This window comes from Mus musculus, chromosome X (genome assembly GCF_000001635.26).
Source record: "Mus musculus strain C57BL/6J chromosome X, GRCm38.p6 C57BL/6J".
NCBI lineage: Eukaryota > Metazoa > Chordata > Mammalia > Rodentia > Muridae > Mus > Mus musculus.
In genome coordinates, this window is record NC_000086.7 from 152491875 (window position 1) to 152515604 (window position 23730).

At 43.4% G+C, this 23730-nt stretch overlaps 1 long non-coding RNA gene across 1 annotated transcript; it reads right to left on the reverse strand.

The window, feature by feature from the left end:
- Positions 1-14678: 14678 nt before the first annotated feature.
- Gm41902 lies at positions 14679-22725 on the reverse strand. Its single transcript, XR_878281.1, has 2 exons — positions 22334-22725; positions 14679-16155 (listed from the first exon to the last, which is right to left on the reverse strand). It is a non-coding gene; the product is annotated as a predicted gene, 41902 (long non-coding RNA).
- Positions 22726-23730: the final 1005 nt, after the last annotated feature.

Consider the following 23730-nt stretch of genomic DNA (forward strand, 5'->3'; position numbering starts at 1 on the left):
CAAGGAGAAAAAAAAGAATATGGTAAAACATTTTTCACAGCTTCAATAACAACAATATTCAGATTAAAAAATTACTCATATAGGCTTGGTACATTTCTCTCTTTCTCTCTCTCTCTCTCTCTCTCTCTCTCTCTCTCTCTCTCTCTCTCTCTCTTGTTTTTTGAGACAGGGTTTCTCTTTATAGCCCTGGTTGTCCTGGAACTCACTCTGTAGACCAGGCTGGCCTCGAACTCAGAAATTTGCCTGCCTCTGCTTCCCAAGTGCTGGGATTAAAGGTGTGTACCACCATGCCCAGCTCACTACACTCTTTATTAAGTCTCCAACTTACAAGCAAAAAGCCAGCTATGTCTTCCTCATTTGAGGCCTACTGCAAAGAGAGAGAGAGAGAGAGAGAGAGAGAGAGAGAGAGATTGAAATCTAGAAAGCATTAGCACAGACAAATGCAAAAACCAGACAGAGGTAAAACCAGTATAAAACCAGTTTCTTTACTTGTGAGCCCCAGGAGAGCATTGAGCAAACAAACTGAACAGGGATAGCATTGAGAAAACAAACTGAACAAGACAAAAAACTGTGTCTCTATGTAAATGACTTTAACCTGGCTCTAAAACAGAAGAAAACAAAACTAACAAAAGAAAAAACAAACAAACAACAACAAAAACCCACCAATACTGCCAAGATCTGTAATTTACTTTTTTATTAAGCAAACAGATTTCATATATAAAAATCTCTGAAGAAAAACTATTGAATAAATGAAGAAATTGAGTGGTATTTCCTAAACAGTTGCTTTATATTCCAAGCTCATAATGATTGTTGTTTTAATGGAATAAAATGTGAAAAAAAATAAGGAGGTGGGTCTTTATTGGTGAAGAATAATACCTAGTTACCAGAAATCTGCCTGACCAAGTATGAGCTGTTAGTAATTTTGAATGTACTTTGGGAAACAGTACCTTGACCAACAAACACAGAAACACACAAACCAAACTGAACCTCATGAGCAATCATTCAGTTTCAACAGATCTAACCAAGGTTTGTCAGTAAACCATCTGGCTTGGAAGTGGGGTTGAGCTTGAGAACTAGAATATCATTTAATTGTTTTCATCTCTGTGATACAGGTGAGTATGTTATGGTGCATTTCTACCTAACATTTATGTGGCTGAACATAGCTCTCTTCACACAGGAATATTCGGATCAATGAAATGTCTGCGGCCTTCATTTCAGGTAAACCATGCGATTTTGTATACTGTTGGAGATACCAGATTTCAATGTGAGAGATGTAATTCTAAGTACCTCTACCACTGACCCATAGCTCGGCTAGCACGTGTGTGTGTGTGTGTGTGTGTGTGTGTGTGTGTGTGTGTGTGTGTGCACTCGGGTGTTCACATTTGTCTTTACATGTTTGTTTGTATGTAGAATATCATATTGAGACTGAATGAAATTGACTTGAATGAAATGAATTATTTCTGCTGCAGGCAGACGTTAATTTCACTGATCCTCAATTACTGGGCCCTCTGTAGCATTGTTGAGAAAATGGAGATTATCTGCTGTCTGAGATACACTAAAGTTGTGTCTCAGGGACTGGAATCAGAGTATCACCTATAGAAAGGATAGTATATAGCTGAGAGACTAATTTTTTTTTTTGACAAGAGCCAAAGCAGAGCCCACATATGCCTGACATATAACGGTGCTGTTTAACATGCCTTTTCATTGATATATTTTGGCGGGGAACTTATAGTAAATTTTGGCATGGCAAAGGCAAGTCTTTCACAGTCTTGTGATGTCAAGGGGATGATGGACAAAACAAGTTTTAGATCTACAGTTATCAACTGTCAATCATTTGGAGTCATAGTAGGAATAGCAAGCTCAGAAGGACAGGACCCCGTTGTTTTTTATTGCACTAATGTGGTCTTAATCTTGAAACATGCTCCATTAACATTGTCAAAGCCTAATAATAACATCTCTCTGAGATTAGATCTAGGAAGTCTCCTTCAAATTGTTTTTTAGCTGGGTGGTAATGGCACACTGCTTTTAACCCCAGAACTTTGGAGGCAGAGCCTGTCAGCTCTCTGTGAGTATGAGGTAGCCTGTTCTACAGAGGGAATTCCAGGAAAGCCAAGGCTGCACACATAGTACCTGTTTCAAGAAACAAACACAGACACACAAAATCAAACAAAAAATCAAACTCTTCTTTGACCTACCTGTGAGGCATATTTAAGTGTCAATTGACCCTTGTGTGATTTTTTGAAAAGGTTGCAAGCTTTTTTCAGTCATTGGATAATTTCCCAACCTCTGATGTAGCAAAGTCTCTTTGGCTTACTGCCTGAGCATCATAATTCATTTGCGTCTAAAGCCTTATCCATTGTCTTCACCCCATAAGCTGTTGAGTGTTGATCACCATAGGAAGATCAATGTTTTCATTTTTATTAGGTATTTTCTTTATTTACATTTCAAATGTGATTCCCCTTCCTCATTTCCCCTACAAAAAACCCCTATCCCATGCCCCCTCCCCCTGCTCACCAACCCACCCACTCCTGCTTCCTGGCCCTGGCATTCCCTTACACTGGGGCATTGAGCCTTCACAGGACCAAGGGCCTCTCTTCCCATTGATGTCCAACAAGGCCCTCTTCTGCTGCCTATGCAGCTGGAGCCATGGGTCCCTCCATGTTTACACTTTAGTTGGTGGTTTAGTCCCTGGGAGCTCTGGGGGTACTGGTTGGTTCATATTGCTGTTCCTCCTATGGGGCTGCAAACTCCTTCAGCTCCTTGGGTCCTTTCTCTAGCTCCTTCATTGGGGACCCTGTGCTCAGTCTAATGGCCGGCTAAGAGCATGGATCTCTGTATTTGTCAGGCACTGGTAGAGCCTCTCAGGAGACAGCTATATCAAGCTCCTGTGAGCATGCACTTGTTGGCATCCACAATAGTGTCTTGGTTTGGGAACTGTATATGGGGTAAATACCCAGGTGGGACAGTCTCTGGGTGACCTTTCATCAGTCTATGCTCAACTCTTCATCTCAGTATTTGCTCCTGTGAGTATTTTGTTCTCCTTCTAAGAAGGACCGAAGCACCCACACTTGGTCTTCCTTCTTCTTGAGTTTCATGTGGTCTGTGAATTGTATCTTGGGTATTACCAGCTTCTGGGCTAATATCCACTTATCAGTGAGTGTATACCATGTGTGTTCTTTTGTGATTGGGTTTTCTCACTCAGGATGATATTTTCTAGTTCCATCCACTTGCCTAAGAATTTCATAAATTCATTGTGTTTAATAGCTAAGTGTGCCCCATTGTGTAAATGTACCACATTTTCTGTATCCATTCCTTTATTGAGGGACATCTGGGAGCCATTTGATTAACAGCCTCTTCATGCCACCAAGTACTGAACTAAAGGAATTCAGCAAAGGAAGTCCTGGTCAGTGTGAGCTAGTCCTGATGGATGTAGTGGTTTGAATAAGAATGTGCCCCCTGCCTCCATTCCTATAGACTCATATATTTGAATGCTTAGTCATCAGGGACTGATTAGGAGCTGTGGCCTTCTTGGAATAGGTGTAGCCTTGCTGGAGGAAGCATGTCTCTGGAGGTGGGCTTTGAGGCTGCAAAAGCCCAAGCTAAGCCCAGTGGCTCTCTTTCTTCCTGCTGCCTATAGATCTGGATGTGGAACTCTCCACTACTTCTCCAGCACCACGTCTGCCCGTGTTCCCCACCATGAATTCGATGGACTAAACCAGTGAAATTGTAAGCAAGCCCCCAAAACATACTTTTTTCACAAGAGTTGCTGGGTTCATGGTGTCTCTCCACAGCAACAGAACAATGACTAAGACAGGATGTGGTACCAGGGAGAAGGGAGGGTATTGCTGTGATAGGTCTGTCTAAGCCTCTTCTTCACAGACTATGGACTTTGGATTTGGAAAGCACTTGAAGGTCTCACTTTAAGTGGGGCTTAATGGAACACATAAGTAGAGGTGTGGAAGACAGTAGTGCTGAGAACAATATAAATTTGGCAGGCCCAGATGAAGAGGTTTCAGAGGAGAAGAATATTGTATTGATAAGTGGCCCAGAGACTGTTGTTTTTGTAATATTTTGGCAGAGGATGTGGCTGCCTTTGCCTTTTTCAAAAAAAAAATTCTGCCTGAGACCAAAGTGAAGTTTTGGATTAATAGCATTGGAAAAATGGATTTCAAGGCAGCGTAATATTGACTTTGTTGTGTGGTTATTAGTGGCCACACTTATGTAGATATTTAAGGAGCTGAGAAAGAAAAATACAAAATGTACATTTTGAGGAGAAAAGAAGCACCAAGATGTGTAATGGAGGTAAGTGCTGCTCTCAAGGGCTTCAGAAGGATTTAAGGAAAGCCTGATGCTAAGTGGAATAAAGGGAGTGGTGGCCTCAGGGAAAGACCCCATCAAGCTAAGTTCCCAACTTGTGAAAAAAAAAAATTTAAAAAGTCTTCAGCTGTGAAGGAAACCATTGAAATCAGAAATCTGATGAAAATATATTTGAATGAGGGGCTCTAGTTCAGCCCCAGCCAGCAGCAGAACTTGACAGCTGTGGCCATGTGATTATGGCTTCAGTGTTAATAAGAGAAAAAGTTGGTGAGCTCTCCCTCAATGCGTTAAGAACCTGCTGATGCCTGTTGTGTTTCAGGGATATCTCTGCAATGCTGCCCACAGGGCCCTTACATGAAGCTATAAAGGGGAAGACTGGATTTTGTTGAGACCCCAAGAAGTTGGGGATGCCAGAATCTTGGGATTCCTGCTCACAGGGAGTGGAATGAGCCCAAGAGAGAGAAGTATGCTGTAGTCAACGAAGAGGAAAGGACTTGAACATCAGACATGGAGATGCAGAGTTTGTAGTATACCATGGGGTTTTCAGGCTTGCTTTTGTCCACTATTTTCTCACTAGGCTTCTTTACCTCCTTTTTGAGATGGTAATATACATTCTGTGGCATTGTATGTTGAAAGTATGTGCTCTGCTTTTTTTATTTTGATTTTGCAGAGGGTTACACGTAAGAGATTGCCATAAATCTCAGAAGATATTTTAAACTTTGGACTATTAGTATTTGAGTTTGTTATAGATTATGGGGACTTTTGAAATCTGACTAAATTCATTTTCAATACAATATGGCTACAAGCCTGTGGGGAGTGGAATGCACTGATTTGAATAATAATGAGCCCCATTGCCTCATATATTTGAGTGCTTAGTCATCAGGGAGTGGGACCACTACTTAGAAGGATTAGGGGCCTTGTATAGGTCAGTCTTTCCCCAGTGGTAGGTGGTTTCCTGCCATGCTGATAATGGACTAAACCTCTGAACTGCAAGCCATCCCTTATTAAATGCTTCTGTTTATGAGAGTTTCCATGGTCATGGTGTCTCTTCAGAGTAATTCATACCCTAAATAAGACAACTGCTATGGTTTGACCTTGTTGAATTCCCTCTAAACTCAGATTGTGGCCTCATGTGGTGGTATATGCCTTTGATTTCAGCACTCTAGAGGCAGAAGGAAAGGCAGGTGTCTGAGAATTCAAGAGCAGCCTGGTCTGTACTGGCTAGTTTTGTGTCAACTTGACCAAGGCTGGAGTTATCACAGAGAAAGGAGCTTCAGTTGGGGAAATGCCTCCACGAGATCCAGCTGTAAGGCATTTTCTCAATTAGTGATCAAGGGGTGAGGTCCCCTTGTGGGTGGTGCCATCTCTGGGCCGGTAGTCTTGGTTCTATAAGAGAGCAGGCTGAGCAAGCCAGGGGAAGCAAGCCAATAAGAAACATCCCTCCATGGCCTCTGCATCAGCTCCTGCTCCCTGACCTGCTTGAGTTCCAGTCCTGACTTCCTTGGTGATGAACAGCAGTATGGAAGTGTAAGCCGAATAAACCCTTTCCTCCCCAACTTGCTTCTTGGTCATGATGTTTTGTCCAGGAATAGAAACCCTGATTAAGACACTGGTCTACATAGGGAATCCAGGGTAGCCAGAGCTACCGAATAGGAAGAGTGTCTCAAAACAAAACAAACCAAGACAAACACAAAAACATCTGACATGGAAAACCCAGAATGTACCAGCATGGGAACATGAGGCTTAATGAAAGGAGGTATTTAGGTGAAGTGGAAAATTCTGGGTTTTTTTTTTTTTTGTTTGTTTGTTTTTGTTTTTTTTAAACAACTCAGTTATGTCACGTGAATGTTTTTCTGGAAGCTGTCTTGTGAGAGAAGATGTGATGTTTTGCTTGAAACAGACACCTGAGAGGGCTCTTGAAGTTTAGAAAGAATATAAGTGGAACCCAACAAACAATGAGAGGATACTCTTGTATTTCTATACAGTTCAAAGCTCCACTGGTCTTCACTTCATAGAGAGAAATGCACCAAAGAACTTCCTGTGTTTTTACCGTTGATTCTTGCCTCTCTTCTGCCTATTTGGAGGATCCTTGCTGTCTCTGCTGGATCGTCCTGCCTCTACTGATTTGAGTTTGGTGTTGGTATTGAACTGGACTGCTAGTATGCTGACATTGAAGAGTGGAATCACCACAAGGAAGCACTTCTAAATAGGTCCACAACACCCTTTTCCTATTAATCTTCTTTCCCCTTCCCCTGGTCAGTGGGTAAGAAGGGAGGTTGAACTGTTTGAGAACCCTAAATGAAAATATTTTTGAAAAAGAAATCTAAGCCTACATGTAGGTGATGAGGATTCTATCCCAGTGAATGGATAAATAGGACCATAAAAAGAATGGACATTTTTGGTATCAAGAGCAGCTCTGAACCCAGTGACATGTTGCCAAGGCAACTGCCACCATATTCCCAGAATCCATTTGGCTCACCTTCCACCTTTACCTGTGGCTAAGTCACTATCCATATAAAAAGAAGACCGCTCTGATTTCTCTTCTTCTCTCCCCCTCCCCCTTCTATTTCGCAGACCTTCTCTCCTTCAGTAAACCTCATGTGAAAATGTTTGGTCTGGCGTGGTCTGTCTGGAGCCAGGCAATGGACACATCATTGGTGCAGAGGCTTGGATCTAGAAACTCTGCAGGTTTGCATCCCATCTCAGCTACCACAAGAGATCCATACTTGCTAGCCCAGAACTGGTAAGCCCCCATCCTCCACTGGTCAGAGTAACTGTCCCAGGCTCTCAGGGAAGATTTCTTGAGCTCAGAGCTAACCCTGTGCTGCCCTGACCATCATTCTAGGACTTATTCCCTTGGGTGAGATTTCCCTCTCCTTGGAGGCAGTTTCTTTCTCGTGGCTGACAATTCCGGGCTGGGCCTGGACAACTGCCCTGTGTCTCAGCCATGTTGGCTCTGAGCGTTAGTCCCCAGGCCCCATGTGTCTTGCCCATGGGTCAGTGGTTCCCCTCTCCCCTCCCTCATTGTGGCCTGCTGTGGCCACTGGTTCAACCTCATTCCACTGGTTTGCCTAAAAGTGGATCTGGCTCTGCCCCCTCCTGGGGACCCTTCTTGCTGCCCTCTGCTCTCTCCTCCTTAGCTCTGCTCTCCATTCAAGGCAGGAAAACTGGCCTGGCCCTGCTCCTTCCATCCTGCCATACACCCCATCTGTTGGACTTCCTTTCCCATGTGCCCGACCACTGGACCCTTCCTGTTTGTCCACTACTGTAGTTGCTTTTAAACGTCCCACAAAAGCCTCCAGAGACAGCTTTCGCTTTGTTTGAGAAGCCACACCCGCACATGTGAGCCCCTTCCTCTCTTCCTCTTTCCCTCTCTGCCCAGGACTTATAAAGGGAGTGCAGTCCACCACAAGAATTTTATGCTTGCATTGCTGGTATACTCCAACAGCTGGGGGCACTGGGCTGAGACTTCCAACTGCTAGCAGGAAGTCCAGCCCCGGACCTGATCAAAATAAACACACAGTTCCACTGCCAGCTGCCCCCTACAGCCACTGCCTTCAACAGCAGGGGCCCACAATTCATTATCATGGCTCCTAGTGATCTTACACCTGTCTTTAGCTCTACAGACCAGTGCAAGCACATGGGTTGCAGCCTACTCTGTGCTCCCAATAGCTGCTGCTGCTGCCCCACACCAGCCAGTCCCTCCCCCTCTCTGCAAAATAACAATTCCCACAGCTTGCCTGCCAGCTTAAAATTTTCATTCCTATCCTGTCTTAATATGATTTTTACGATTGCCAGTAAATTCTATTCAGTTATAACCATAGCCCTCAATCCTGTCAGAAGTTTGCTAAGTATTATGTTCATGACAATTAGACTTCCCAAAGCCTTTGAGAGTTGGCCGAGGATGCTAAATGGTCTCAGAAGATGTGGACACAGCTACAGGATACTGCCTGCATTGTGATATGATTATCACTGAGAAACACAGCAAACAAAACTGGTTACCATGAGTCAAATGACTTGGCTAAACCAAGGTAAGTCATTTCTCATATCACGTGTATCCATTCCACAGAAAAAGCCCTGCGTCTACTGTGTTTGAAAGCCAGACAAAAATGCCTAAGTTGCCATGGAGACCATGAAGACCACAGAGAACTGTTGGCTACTGAACTCTGTCATTTTTAAAAATAATGTATAACTGCTAGATTTTTGTTTATTTCTCAGACTTCTGACTACATTGACAGCTAAGATAGTAGCTAGAAAAATACTTTCACAGATATAATCTGTTACTTCCTTACCTAAACTTGGTTTCCATTAATTAAATACTTTATATTTCCTCTTTTTGCTATGCCACTGCCCTAGCATCAACTCTAATAAAACATTCCACTATAGGATCCAACTTTGAATCACAAATTCTTGTTCCTTCTGCTCCACAAAAGGCTCATCTTAAAGACTGCTCATGTTGTTAACTGAGGTTGTTATCTTATAAGCTACAGAAAACCCACTCAGATTTACCTCTCATGGACTCAGTAGACTCCATCCAGATAAGTACAGATACCCGAAGTTCCCACTTACTACCTATTCGAGAGGATGGGATTCCTCTGGGCTTCAAATGTACATCTTAGAAAAATAATTTCTTTCTCCCAAACGTACTTAATCTTATTCTCTACCTATAATAATGTGTTTCAACATCCTTTGAAGACCAGGCACTTACTAGATCCAGGACAACTCTGCAGAGGCACCCTTCAATGCTCCATCTCCTGTCACACACACAGACTGCTTCTATTGCACCTGATCCTTCTGACCTATCCTCAGATGGCTCCACAGACCCTAGACAAAAAAAGAAACAGCCAACTCTCCTAAGACTAGACAAACATCCCCCATACCCACTCTTCTAGGTTCCCCAGAGACAAGTCTCCCCAATGCCAGCATGAAGCAGCCAGATATCACAATACCCTATTCCTGCTTCACCATCACCTCGTTCTAATGTTTCTTTTTTAACTAAGCCAAAACAGAGGAATGTTAGCATTCTGTCTAAACCCCACCCCACAGTTACCTGGCAATAGCCAGGTAGGCCTGGCCTACTATAAAGGTGGCTGCTTGCCTACTCCTCTCTCTCACTCTTCCTTCCCTCTTGCTTCTCTCTTTCCCTCTTGGGCTCTTCCCTCCCCCCTTCCCTTCCCCTTCTCTCCATGAGCTCATGGCCATGGCCGGCCTCTACCTCTCTACTCTCTCCCTCTCTCTGCCTTTCTCTGCTTCTACTACCCTCTTAACTCCCCTCCCCATACCCTGAATAAACTCTATTCTCTACTATACTGCCTGCAGAGGCATCCCCTTCCCCCATACCTCACCACACTGCCATAGAACATAACTCATAGCTCTTTATCTTCTTATAAACACATCAGACATGATTCTAAGGTAGAGAGTGAATGGATAAAGTGCTTGCCCTGCGAGTATGATGACCACAGTTAAGATCCATTGTCCTCCTAAAGTCTAGATAGATGTTGTGGTCCTCCTGTAATCCTTGCACTCTTGAGGCAGAGACAGAGGATCCCTGGGGACAGGTCTTGATAGTCCTTTGTTCAATGAGAGAATATAACTCACTAAATAAAGTGCAGTGCCATCAAGAAAGACATCTAGTGCCAACATCTGGCCATGCACTAGTACCACACACATAAACAGAAACAAAGAAAATAAAAGAGGTTTTTGAGTACATTTGGCTCTGAGCCCAGGTAAGGACACAATTCATCCCCACTTGCTGTTCCTTCTGCTTTCTGACATTTGAGGGCATGCCAGCAAGTCCCTCACTAGACACAAGAAGACAGCTCCACGATGTTGATCTTTCTGGGCTCCAGAATTGTAAGATGTTGGCAGGGATTTCTGCATTATACGGGGACATTTGTACTCTGTCTCAAGGAATCTGCACACCCATTCTGTTAAGAGCTTAGTATGGATCCATGTTGAATGGCTTGGCTCCTCTGAATTAACCCCATCACCATGCCAGCTCCTACTACCCAAGGACCATCCTCAAACTCAAGTCCATTCTCCTGATTCATCCTTCTAGGATTTTTTTTATTACAGAGGTGCACCAGCATATCTAGTAATACCGAGCTTCTATTATTCTTCACAACATTGGACCTGGGGGCCTTCCTAAGGTTCCCACAGTACCTTGTATTTGCCCTACCACAGTTCCAATCCCACCAAGATGTCCAGTGATGGTTATCTACAAGTGCAATTCACTAGCCTGGGACTGAAGAGAGTAGCCAGTGAGTTTCTCTGGTTCACCCTTCACAGAGCCTTCCTTAAGAAGTATGGAGAATTCAAGGCCCTTTTCTAAATATATCAGTATTTCAGCCTTACAGAATTGTGGTGGTTTGAATAGGCATGGCCCCATAGACTCATGAGTCTAAATGTATGGCTCATAGGGAGTAGCACTATTAGGAGGTGTGGATTTGTTGGAGAAAATGTGTCACTGTGGTAATAGTCTTTGGGGTCTTCAGTTGGACTAGGTAAAGCCTTGTTGGAGGAAGTACGTCACTGTGGTAATAGTCTTTGAGGTCTTCAGTACTCAAGAATTGCTCAGTGTAGAACATAATCACCTCCTTGCTGCCTATGGATCAAGATATAAAATTTTCAGCTCCTCCAGCCCCGTGTCAGCATGGACATTGCCATGCTTCCATGATGCTAATGGACTGAACTTCTGAAACTGGAAGCCAGCCAGAATCAAATGTTGTCCTTTATAAGAGTTGCCTTGGTCATGGTGTGTCCTCACAGCAATGAAACCATAACCAAGATAAGAATCCATATTTTTCTACATTGAAATGCAGTAGAGGCCCAATACTGATAGCCTGGGTAATGTCCCTGAGATCACATGACCACAAGATATGGAATCCCAGCCTGGGTCTGACTCACCTCAGATACCTGTTCCTTCTATGGTCAAGCAATACCTCTCAAGGTTCTCTGCCTCCTCTCCTCAGCAGTCTGAGCAAACAATCTTGAGCAGAGAATTCAAATATGGAAGGCCTGGAGGTGAGGCCAGTGCCCAGATCATGGAACTGATGTGACAAATCCTTTCCATCCTTTATTCAGGCCATGCTGCATTCTCAGACACTGGTGTGCAGCCAAACAAACCTTTGACCATCCATGTAGTGTGAACAAACAAGGCCAGGTTCCAACTCTCCTTGGATCACACCCCAGTGTGATGGTTTATATATTCTTGCACCAGGGAGTGGCACCATGTGGAGGTGTGGCCTTGTTGGAATAGGTGTGACCTGGTTGGAGTAGGTGTGTCACTGTGGGTGTGGGCTTAATACTCTCACCCTTGGTGCCTGGAAGTCAGTCTTCCACTAGCAGCCTTTGGATGAAGATGTAGAACTCTCAGCTCTGTTTGTGCCATGCCTGCCTGGATACTGCTGTGCTCCCACCTTGATGATAATGGACTGAACCTCTGAATCTGAAAACCAGCCCAAATTAAATGTTGTCGTTGTTGTTGTTTTCTTTTATAAGACATACCTTGCTCATAATGTCTGTTCACAACAGTAAAACCCTAAGTAAGACACCCAGTGTGGATGAGGAGAGAATAAGTAGCCGAAGAAGCAAATGCTTGCATGGGGAGGTGATGAACTACAAAGAGACTTTTGTTTGTTTTGAAAATTAAAATGATAAATGTTGCCTTTCACACCTTTCCTTTCAGTATATGCTCAGAAAATGAACTTAACAACACCTGAGAGGAACAGAATTCATTTAATTAAATTATTTATTTTGTTATTATTATTTAATTAAATTATTTGGTTAAATACTCTTAGGACATGTTGCCAAGAATGATAAAGTCTTCCACCTGTAAAAGGCAATGTGAGCTGAAGAGTGGCTGCCTAGCATGTACTAGGGCAGCAGGAAAGGAACCCAAATTCCAGCCACACTATAGCACACAGACAGGTAAGATTGTCCAGTTCCTGGCTTACAGTGCTTCTCCATTTACTGTGCCTATAGAATAGATCCTATCTTACCAGGCACTAATTTATGGGTGTCCATCCTAGATCCTGACACCCATGGCCTGTTTGAGACTTACAATTCTCAGCTACAAAACAACATCATCAGACTGTCTGTAGTGCATTCACCTAATATGTCTGTCTCAGGGACACCATGGTTCCATCAATGACAGCCAATGGAACCCTCTCCTAAGGACTGAAGCCATGAAGCAAAGTTCTGTGAACATACAATTACGTGGGGAATTTCTGCTTGCACTGTTGCTACACCCTTGGGAACTGAGTCTGGGAGAAGATGTGATACTTGTCATTCCTCTGAATGAACAGAAACTCAAGAATAGGATCTGCCATGGCCACTCAAAACAGATGAGGTCCAGGTGAAAAACAACTGGCAGATTTCCACCTATAGAGTAAAGATGGCTGTGTGGCTACTACACCAATATCACACACTTCTAGACTCTGTTCTAGACTCTGGACACTGCAGGGATGAAAGGCACACATTCTCTGGGTGAACACGAAGGCAAGGTGTGACTTCCTGAATTCATACATACATCCTGCAAGATAATATCACCCAGAGGACTCCTAAATTGCAGGGAAGGTGCCTTGCAAAAATGACAACATCAAGTCCTGGTGTGAACCAGAGAGAAATGAGATACAGAAGAGGAGCTCTACTTCAGTGAATCAAGAAGGGCTTAAGCCTGGGTGCCGTAGGATATTGGGGTCCATGTTGTGCAGACTGTATCTGACATTGAGAGGTTGTACTTTTTTAGCAGATGCCATATGTGCATAGATAGATAGATAGATAGATAGGTAGATAGATAGATAGATAGGTAGATAGATAGATAGATATTGACATATACATAGATGCATAGATTTACATAAACAGATATCTTAGGGTTTGAAAGACAAAATTTGTTCATATTCATGCACATTATAAAATGTTTATTACATTAGACTAATGATAAAAGGTGCATTTATACAATTTACACTGATACAACCTATGCATTTTATTCTTTCTCTCTCTGTCTCTATCTCTGTCTCTCTGTCTCTCTCTGTCTCTCTCTCTCTGTATATGTGTTTATGTTTCTCTTGTTCATGTGTTTCTTCTCATTCTTGGTGTGCATGCTCAAATAGAATACAGGGCCCCATTCATATAAAGGACATCCTCCATCCCAGAAATACACCCTATCCCAGCCTGCATTTTAAGAAACTACAGGAGGAGGTCACCTGTGGAATCCTCTATCTCTTCTTTCACACTGGTTCTGGGAAAGTTTCAGGATCTGGTGCGTTTAAATTTGGCAAGCTCTGATTAGGGATGCTCAAAAGTATTGTTAATTTCCCCGTAGACAATGTAGCTGGAGATCACAGAGGCTCAGCCACTCACAGCATGTCAAGCTGCCAGTTTTCCATGGTGACCACTTCTTTTCAGGCTCTCTGCAGTTTATCAGCCACACCACTAAGTCTTCTAACTACTGCCACCTACTGGCTTTAATTTGCACCCACCATTTTATGCTTAACAGAGATAGGACTACCTTTAATTGTGGAACATCAGGAAAATGTCTGACACAGATTCTGTTTCAGCAAAGGACAGCCACTTGAGAAGGCAGCTAATCTTCGAGATACATAGTGGGCTTCCCATCCCAGACTGGAACAAATGCTTTGGATTTCCTTCCAACCCTGATGCTGGGTGAAGAATGGCCTGCACCCATTGTGTTACCTTAGGTTTGTCCTCACCCTGTGCAGTTTTCACAGTAACTCACAGGAAAAAAAACCAGTGTTTCCTTACAGAAAGAGTTTCTCTGAAATTTTATTGGGCAAATGTTGTCTCCATTGAAATCAGTAACTCTTCTATGACTCTGTCTCATACTGTAGGATATCAGAGGTGGAGGGGTGCTGGCAATGCTAAGGATGCAAAACCTCTGTGAGATTGAACAGATTTGAGCCCAGAAACACCCCAGACACCTAAAGGTAACGACATGAAATTTTAGACCTCCCTTTCCAGGTAAATTGCAATCCCCAGGTCAATGAAGAGAAATGTGTCACACAGATTGTCTAACCATGAGCTGACACTGAAGTGTTGGACCTTCTGACAAAACCAAGAATTCCTCTCAGAAATCACCATTCAGGCTAGCCAAGGCAGGACCCTGGTCAAGACTGAAATGCACAGCAGGCCTGTTCTAGGAGCTTCTCTCTGTGTTTCCCATCTGTTTTTCCTTGGCCCATCCCAGGTAGGGAGCTTTCCTGCTTTTCTTGACCCCCACCCTCCATTCTTTCCCCTGTAGCTCCAACTGAGACATCCCTCCCAGCTCCATCCTTCCATCTTCTCGGGACCCTCATGATCCCTTTCTGAATCTATCTCGATCCCTTCATTCTCTCACTCTCTTTTTCAGTCTGTGTCTCTCTGGCTGTTTCATGGATGCTTCTTCTATGAAACAGGTCCTGCAGTCTGGTCACCAGAGAACCACATTTTTGCTCAACCTTGGAAATGCAGCTTGCCTCCCAGACACAAAGGGTTAAGATCATCAAGAGGAGCAGTCCTCCAGGGGCTAGAAAGGCTGCATCACAGCAGGCAGGGTTGGCTAGCCAGGCTGGTACCTCCTTGGGAAGGAAGGAAGGCTTCAACTGAAGGGAAGCTGACTGTGCTGCAGCCTGAATTTCAGGGATTCACAAACTTTCTCTGAAGGAGTGAGTGGTCACATAAGGGGCTTGGCAATGGTCCCTATGCAGTCACCCTCCAGAGTGTGCACAGCAACAGCGCTGTAGACCCCAGCACCCTGGCATGCTTCCTAGAGTCCTGGAAAACTTTTACTGGCAGAGGAGGTGACTTCACATGGGGGCTCCAGGGAGTCTAGGAGAGGTCTCAGGAGGCTGAGGGTCAGTTGGGGTGCACAGAGGGCAGGTGAAGAGGAGCCTGTGCAGTTTGGGTTTCCTGGTTGTCCTTGTGAGAGATCCAGAGCTCACTGGAAAATGAAAACCCAAGAAGTAAATGAGTTGCACTAAGCTTGCCAGATGTGGGGATCCAGTGTCTGGGTGAATTTCCTGTTTGCCTTTTAGATTCACATGGGAGAAGTCAGCTGTAGTGGCATATGGGGTGGGCATGGAATCAAAAGAACTCTCAACTTGCTGAGCAGGGCTTGTTTATGTCTGTGCCCAGATAGTTCAGAGCACAAACTTGCCACCTGCATGGATTGTCCATGAGAAAAACAGAAGAGGAGCAGGAGGGCCTGTCATCCAGGGGTTTGCAGATCATGACAAGGGAGTGTGCGCATATACAGGGTCACCTCAAAAACACAGCTCTCACCTCAAAGGGAGTAAGAGGGTTTGTTCTGAAGCCAAATGGATGTAACGATGGACCTGGAACAGGGATTTAGGTTGTTCCAAGCTCCATGTTCCAATGTCCCTACAGTTTCATGACAGTTTTTTTTAATAGTACCAAGACAAATAAAGTTGAGCATGAATGGATGTTTAATATATATTGGTGGAAACCTCAGAGAGGAGTCTTAAAAGTAGAGGAACACCAGACCCAACCTCAGATTCTATGTGACAGCATTCTTCTTAGCACCTTGGCAGGCTGAGAAGGGGGTGTTGTTAATACATTCCAAAGAGTTTTTATCTGTTTGTATGGATGATAAATACAAAAGAGAGGTGGACAAGAATGTCTCTTTAGGGGCTAAAGATAGCACTAGAAGAGTTTTCATTAGGAAATGACCCTGTAATATTCTGAACTCTCCCCAGTCCTTGAAGCTTAAGTCTGTCGGTCTGCTTTTTTTCACACAGCTTTTTTTCCAGGAATTTTTATCCACAGCAGCCTCAATCCAAGCGACATGGTGAAGTGTGATCCTTTATGGCAGCCATTTACCTGAAGGGAAGAGTGTGAATGGACTTCGTTACCAAGACGTAATTCAGGGAAGCAGGTGGAATGCAACCTTCTCCATCACACTGAAGAATGATGAGGGACGTGTTTCATACCTGTCCAAGCAGACACCGGGACCTTTCTTGCTGTGTGTTTCTTTACACAGCCTCATTACATAATGTGGGCTGGCCTCAATCTTGATATGTACTCAAGGATGCCCTCAACTCCTGATCCTCCTGCTTCCAACATCCAACTTCTGGCACTCCAGTTACCCTCACCACTCTGTGCTTATTGATTGCTAGGGAATGAACCCAGTGCCTGGTTCAGATTAGGCAGAGACTCTACCTCTAAATCCAGGTCTTCTCTATTTCCCCTGGGAGTAACTAACTCATGTATAACTCCTTACACGTTTGCAAAGCTAGTCTTTTCCTGGTCTATATAGAGAAGTCAAAACTGTATATTATCCTGAATATCAATCATCACCATCCTCATTCTTACAAGTGATGTCACTCTTTGTGCTAGTGAGTGGTGAACCCTGGACCTCACACCGGCTAGCCAGTAATTGATCAACCCAGGAGCATTCACAGATTAAGACAAGGTAGTTTTTCCTTGTTGGGATGTGACTGTGTGGTAGAAGGCTTGGTTAGCTAGCAGGTGTGAGACCCTGGGTTTGATAGCTAGCACAGTCCTTTTACACGGAAAAGGAGAAAAGAAACTATGATGACAGCCTTAGAGAGATCAAGTAACTAAGATCAATGTGATCAGAGTCATGCACAATGGCCTGGTGGTCCTGTAACCAATGAGTAGAGTTACACAAGAAACAATTGGTTCATGCTTGATTCAAATCCAGGTGTCTGTGCTTGATGGCCTCCCTCTGGAAGTCACCTATTGCTGCTTTCCAGATACTCCCATCCTGCTCAGTCCTCTCCTAAGCTGCAGACATTTTGAGACAACTGACCACCTTCAAGTCATGTTCCACTCAGAAAGCAACATGGCTATGCCTATGACTTCAGAGGGCATCCAGTGATAGGAACAGGGGTCCCAAAAGCCATGTCCGGCTCCGAAGGGGCAATACCAGCTACAGAAATGTGCTTAGCAGCTTTTGGATGGTGGGGTTTCAAGTGGAACCTTGTAGTTCTTTGGAAAGTTAGTTATGCCAAATGATGTATTTCCGGGGAACCCAGGTGAAAGGATGTCTTGCTAAAGCACACACATGAAAGACTGATTTCCCAAAGCAGACACAGGTGAAGGAAAGTTTTGCTATAGCAGACACATGAAAGGACTCATGATGAAGGAGTATAAATATGAGCCCAGAGACAGTGGGAGAGGAGCACTGAGCTTTGGTTTGTTCTGCCTCACTGTTCTTTGCTAAAGAACCGCATGTACTGGTTCCCCTTACATAGCATTGTTGAGCTCAACTGTGATAATTCTACCATTGAGAGAAACTCACCCAAGAACTGCTCATGGGGTTCCTGTGGCCTCTTATAGCCTCTGTGGCCTCACCTCAGGCAGGTTGGCGAGCCTGGCAGTTTCTTCACGATTGAACTACAGCTGTCTGATGTCTGCTTGCTGAAAAGCCTGGACTATAGCTGCTGGTTCATGCCTGTTATCTGCCTTCTTAGAGGGCTGGTCTGCAGATGCTACGTTCTGCTTGGTGTTTGCTACGGGACTGAACTGCTCCCCATGAAAATGGGGCTCACCCCCAGAGAACTATTGCTGAACAGGTCCATTTTCCCAGATCCTAATAATTTTTCTCTTCCACTACTTCTGCTGGGTGGTGGGCTAGAGGAGAAGTTGAGCCCTTATTAAGTGTAGGTTGCAAAACATTTATGCCCACAGGTGGTGTCTCTCAGAGTCAGTCGGATGGGTTTTAATAGTCCATGAACGTATCATACACCCTGACTCTTTTCAGTTTATTACTTTGCTACTGTTATTTCAGAAAAGGTTGTATGATAATTTAGCTCAGGTTGGCACTAATCTGAGATTGTCCCCCTCTTTATTTTTGCTAATTTTCACATTGTAAATACCAGCATATGGGGGCAAAATTCCCAACATGTTCTGTAAGTCGATGCAGATATATAGGTGAGCAAAGACGCACCCTTTTGACTGGATGAATACCTGCTCAGAAGGATCTCCACAGCCAGAGAAAGGAACAGAGAACTCTGAGACACAAATGAAACAATTCTGCCTTCTTCTAGTTACTGTTATCCGTGTCATACAGCAGGTAGGCATCCTAGGTCAACTCCAGGAACTCTTGGAGTTTGTCAGATGGACATAGGAAAATCAGTCTTCACATTTATACTCATATGCCTGAGCTGCCTGCCCTTGGGCTCAGTCAGAGACACTGCTTTCTGCAATGGACAGAGGTTGATGCACACATTCATAACTGTTCAAAGAGCTGGGTAAAGTGACTGTTTCCGCTGCCCTCAAGGAAATATTTAACAATCCCCTACCCCAGTGGGATCAAGGAATATTGTGGAAGGGCTGTGGAGGTGGAAGAATGTAAGAACTAGGGGATGGGGAGTCGTGTAGGAATCGCCATCCTCACGTCATGGTGTGTCTGTGTCACTCAGGGCAGGGGCCATGGTGATCTGCACAGAGTGAAGCTAGTCAAAAGTCTAGCATGGGTGGGTAAGGGGATCACTAGGCCTTAATCCTGGTGGAGGAACTGCTGGTGATGGTGGCTGGAGAGGGGGAGTCATTTTTATGTGGGTCTGTTGTTCCATTGTTTGGCACATAGATTTCATGTGCAGATGGACATCACTAATTAAAAAATTGTGCAGTTTTTCCTCTAAGAAAGAATAAGAGGAATGAATTTGGGAAGAAGCTATGTCAGTGTGTATCTAGGGGAACTGAGATTTCTCTGAAAGTTGGAGTAGCTATGACCATAGTCAAATCTACATGTGTGAAAGCCTCAATAAGTAAGTAAAAGAAATTTTAAAATGGAGCGTTTGAGTCCCTCAAGATGAACTCCAAAAGAATCATCAGCCCACACCTTCTGCACAACTGCCCCCCCCCCCCAGTGCTGCTTGTGAGGTGCCAACTTCCTTCTTGCTTAGCCTAGAGGTTTGAAACCATCCTTCATAGCTGCTCCTCTCCACCAGCGTCTCAAGGCCCAAGACCAGCCAGTTCCATAGCCCATATTTATCTGCCTATAATCTTCACAAGTCTTTTTACCTCTCACCACAATTAACTCCCTAGGACACATTTTCTTAAAGTGGGGGCTGCAGAGAACCTGGCAACAAAGAAAAGGTTTATCATTCAACAGCCAACTTAATTCAAAGTCAATTGTGTAACATATCTAAGGTATTTCTGGCAGCTTTTCCCAGGTGCACCATCAGAACATTCAATGTGGTTTTTACACAAGGTGTCAACCCATAGATTGTGCTGCACCATCAGAAACACTTCAAACACCTCGGGTCAGATTCACCACTCCCATAAGTCATAATGTTATGAATTTCAGTCCTTTACTGCCCATGGAGAGTTCTCTGATCTCAGAGAAATATAAAGGATTAATTACAGAAAACAGAGACATGTCTCTCCTACCATCATCACTCAGTATTAAAGTGCCAAATATATTTGGATTACACTGTGTTAAATGCTTCATATTTAAAATATGACTGAATTCCTGACTTGTGTTATATTTTTTAAAATGGATTAACGAATTTTTACTTGATATTAGGACAGAATTTCCAACAGTTTCTGAAGTTCATCTACACATAATTCTGTTATGTGTTTTTATACTATATATTTAGGTGAAGTTGCATTCTCAGCATGATTATAAAAATCAAGCTGTCAGTCAACTCTCAGAAATGTTAAGAATGTTCTAATATTTGAAGATCAAGATTTATTTTTGTATGTTGTGATTTGGAAAGTTAACAGTAAGAAGACTAACTTTTCAAAACAGTTGCATCTGTAGATTAAGATGCTTTACATTAGACCGTTGTGTCTCGATGTATATCTGCATATATTATTTGATAATCAGAAAATCTATAGAGTTCACCCACTGTTGAATGAGAGCTGGTGGCTTCTGACAGCAGATCTGGTCAACTGCTTGAAGCCCATGGCATTGAAGCACAGGCACGGCTGGTTAACGGTGCCCACCCAGTTAGGATGTGGCTCTGGCCTCTGAGTGGAGCTGCTGGGAAGACTGATTCTCATTGGCCAGGGCTCCAAGTTCATGACCGAGCACTGGAAAAGCTCCTAAGACTTGTTAGTAATCATAGACTTCACAGTCCCTGTGTCACTCACTGGAGAGCTAGAAGGAGGGGTTTGACATCCCCCACCACACACACACACACACACACACACACACACACACAAGTTCCTCCAGTTGCCCTTGTCCTCAGGTGCAGTGGGACTGTTGTGAGCCCCAGGGATGGGCACAAAGAGGACTTTTATTTTGTTAGCTCGGACGGTGCAGTGGTGCACATCAGCAACTTGTATTTCTTTGGTGTTTGGCACGAGCGCTGTCTCACTGTGGCTGTGTGTTATGAGAACTTACCAGCAGAAATCCTTGTTCCTAAGCTACAGAATGACCAAAAGCTGTCAAGTCCTTAATGTTTAGAAACTCCTTAAAATGTATAGTATTTTAGAACAACAACAACAAAACTCAATAAACAGTTGATCTTGGAAAAAAAATGAACAAGCACTTCCACCTCATTATTGTGTGAATTTGCTCCCATCTTTAGTAGATGGTAAAATTACCTGTATACTGTCAGATCATGGGCCTGTCCCTCTAAGGTCCTGGTTGCTGTAAGTTGGCTAGATCTCACATGCTGAAGAAATCACCCCATGCCCTTCACCACTACTCTCTGTAAGCAAGGGTCAAGAAGCCAGTTGTGATTTCTGTTTTATGGTGTGGCACAGAGCTTCTTGTGCTCAGAGGTCAGCACTGGGCAAACCAGAAATGTTAAGCATGGTGTTGAAAGCAAGGTGTATGTAATAGGTATTCTGCTCAGAATCCTAGGAATGGTTGTGGCTAATAATAGCCTGGTGATTTCTGTGCTATCTCTAGGGCCAGGCCACATCTGGCTCCCCCAGACTTTACAGTTAGGACTGAGTTAGTTAATAGCCTATGCGATCGCTACACTATGTGTATGACTGAGTCCACACCAGATCCTCCCTCAGACACTTAAGATAATACATGCAGATCCCATGTTGTGGAAGAAGTGGCATGTACTTTGAAAAGAGTTTCAAGTAATTCTGCCTTAACTTCATTGTGCATAGAGGATTCTGTTACACCAGGCCTCTTTCCCCAATTGCACTGTACTGCACTATGCCTACAATAAACTGCCTGGTGTCAGACTCTCAAAGTCTCAACCAACACAGGCTACTGGGACATGTTGGACCAGACTTCCAGTTTGCCTCACTCAGACTGACACCCACCATGGTGTTTGCAGAGACCTTCCACCCCACCCTCTAGTTTTAAAGCTCCTAATTTATGCTCCTATTTGTTGCTACCATGCTCTTTGTCAATGGGCTATATTGAACTAAAGCATTTGGTGCAGAACATTCTGCTACCTTCTGAGAGGGTATAAAAGTCAGACAGTTCTCCTTGATGAGGAGACTTCTCTGAAGACCCAGCCACCACCTTCTTTTTTTATCTAGGATGCGTCTTTCTCTTAGGTTTATTTTTAGCTGTCCCTTTCAAGGGTCTTCTCTCCAGGCTTTGAAGGGAAGACTCTCTTTACCTTTAAGGCCCCACTCATTGTGGCTCTGACATCATGGAACATGCCTTTTTAATACTCTCCTCCCACTTTAAGACATAAGCATGGTCTTATGGGGATTTTTTCTGATAAGGCTCACTCCTGATAAGGATAGTCTTTATGTCAGCTCCTTTCTGTAGCCAACACAACTGTATGCCTATTCTCTAGTATATACCAAAGGGTTTTTTAAAATTAAATCTCTTTACGATTTACCAGCAATACATGTTGGACTTGTATATACCTCTATACCCAGCGTCACATAAAGCTTCAGGTAATTGGAATCAGTAGTGAACAAAGGTTGAGGGTCCTTGTCTCTACCCCCTTGTCTACTCACCCTCCTGTCTGTCCTTGAAAACCACCACTGTCTTAATCAATGTTCTATTGGTGTGAAGAGACACCATAACCAAGACAACTCTTCTGGAGGAAGGCATTTAATAGGGGGTCTTGCTTACAGTTTCAGAGGCTTAGTCTATTACCTCATGGTGAGCAGCATGGCAGAGTGCAGGCAGGCGTCGTCCTGGAGCTGACAGCTTTATATACTGTTCCACAGGCAAAGAGAGAGAAAGACTGAGAGGGACGGGAGATGGGTGGGGGAGAACTAGTCCTGATATGGGCTTTAGATGTATATCAAAGCTGATCCCCTGTGACACACTTTCTCTAACAAGGCCACCCCTCCTAATCCTGCTAACCCTTTCAAGTAATGCCATTCCCTGCTGACTAAGTATTCAAACACATGAGTCTATGGGATCATTCTTATTCAGATCACCACAACCATCAATTTATAGCTACTCTTCCTGCCAGCATTATTGGCACCTTGCCACTCATTCTCAAATCCAGTGACACAAGGGACCTCTCTACCTACTAATAAGGTCATTTATCCTTCCATATTCTTGAGGGCTGCTTCCTACACTTATAATTATGCCCCCATATCTTTCACAAGGCACATTTGGCCATGCCTAACACAAAATGCCTCATCTGCTGCACACAGTTTCTGACATTAGTTCATTTATTTTAGCCATTTGTTTTAGCATAGCACAATTTTTTGGAAAAGTTTTATGATCACAGTTAACTCAGTCCTGAGAGTACAGTAAAGCTCAAGCCATGTTTATATTAAAGCTATTTACAAAGGACATATGCATTCTTCTGTAAGGATTGATTTTGTTGACTTACAATACTCAAAATAGGGTCTAGGGAGAATGACTGAGGTAAATATAATTCTTGTTTTAGTCAGCTTTTGGCTTCACTTTAGTAACATAGAAGTCACTTAGCCTGTTGTAAAATACAAATGACATCTCTCATAATATAATTTTTAAAGAAAGATGAGTTTTATGTTCTAGAAGCAATGTTCAAGATTTTAGAGGAGAAATATTCTGAAAGAAAGAAGCACAATATTCCGGGGGATACAGGCAGAGCCTGGCTAAATATGCAGCCAAGGTTACCAGGTTGTAAACTATGTTTCATAAGGACTGCTGAGTATCTTCTTCCTTTGGAGACCCAAGCTGAGTGTTTAACTTTTCCTGGTTGTCAGTGCTTATCTGTGTTTACAAGCACCCTTTCTCCCTATAGTTGCTTACTCTCTACTATATAATATTCTACAATATAATACTTGAAGTTGTATTTAGAGCAATAATACAACTGAAAGAGATCAAGAGAATACAAATTTGAAAGTTAGAAGTATCATTATTTGCAGATGATATGACCATGGCCATAAAAACTACACCAGGGAACTCCTACAGCTGATGATCATTTTCATCCAATTGGCTGAATATAAAATTAACTTACAAAGATCAGTAGCCCTCCTATATACATATGAAAAAATGGCCTGAGGAAAATATTAGGGAAATAACACCTTTCACAATAGCGTCAAACAATA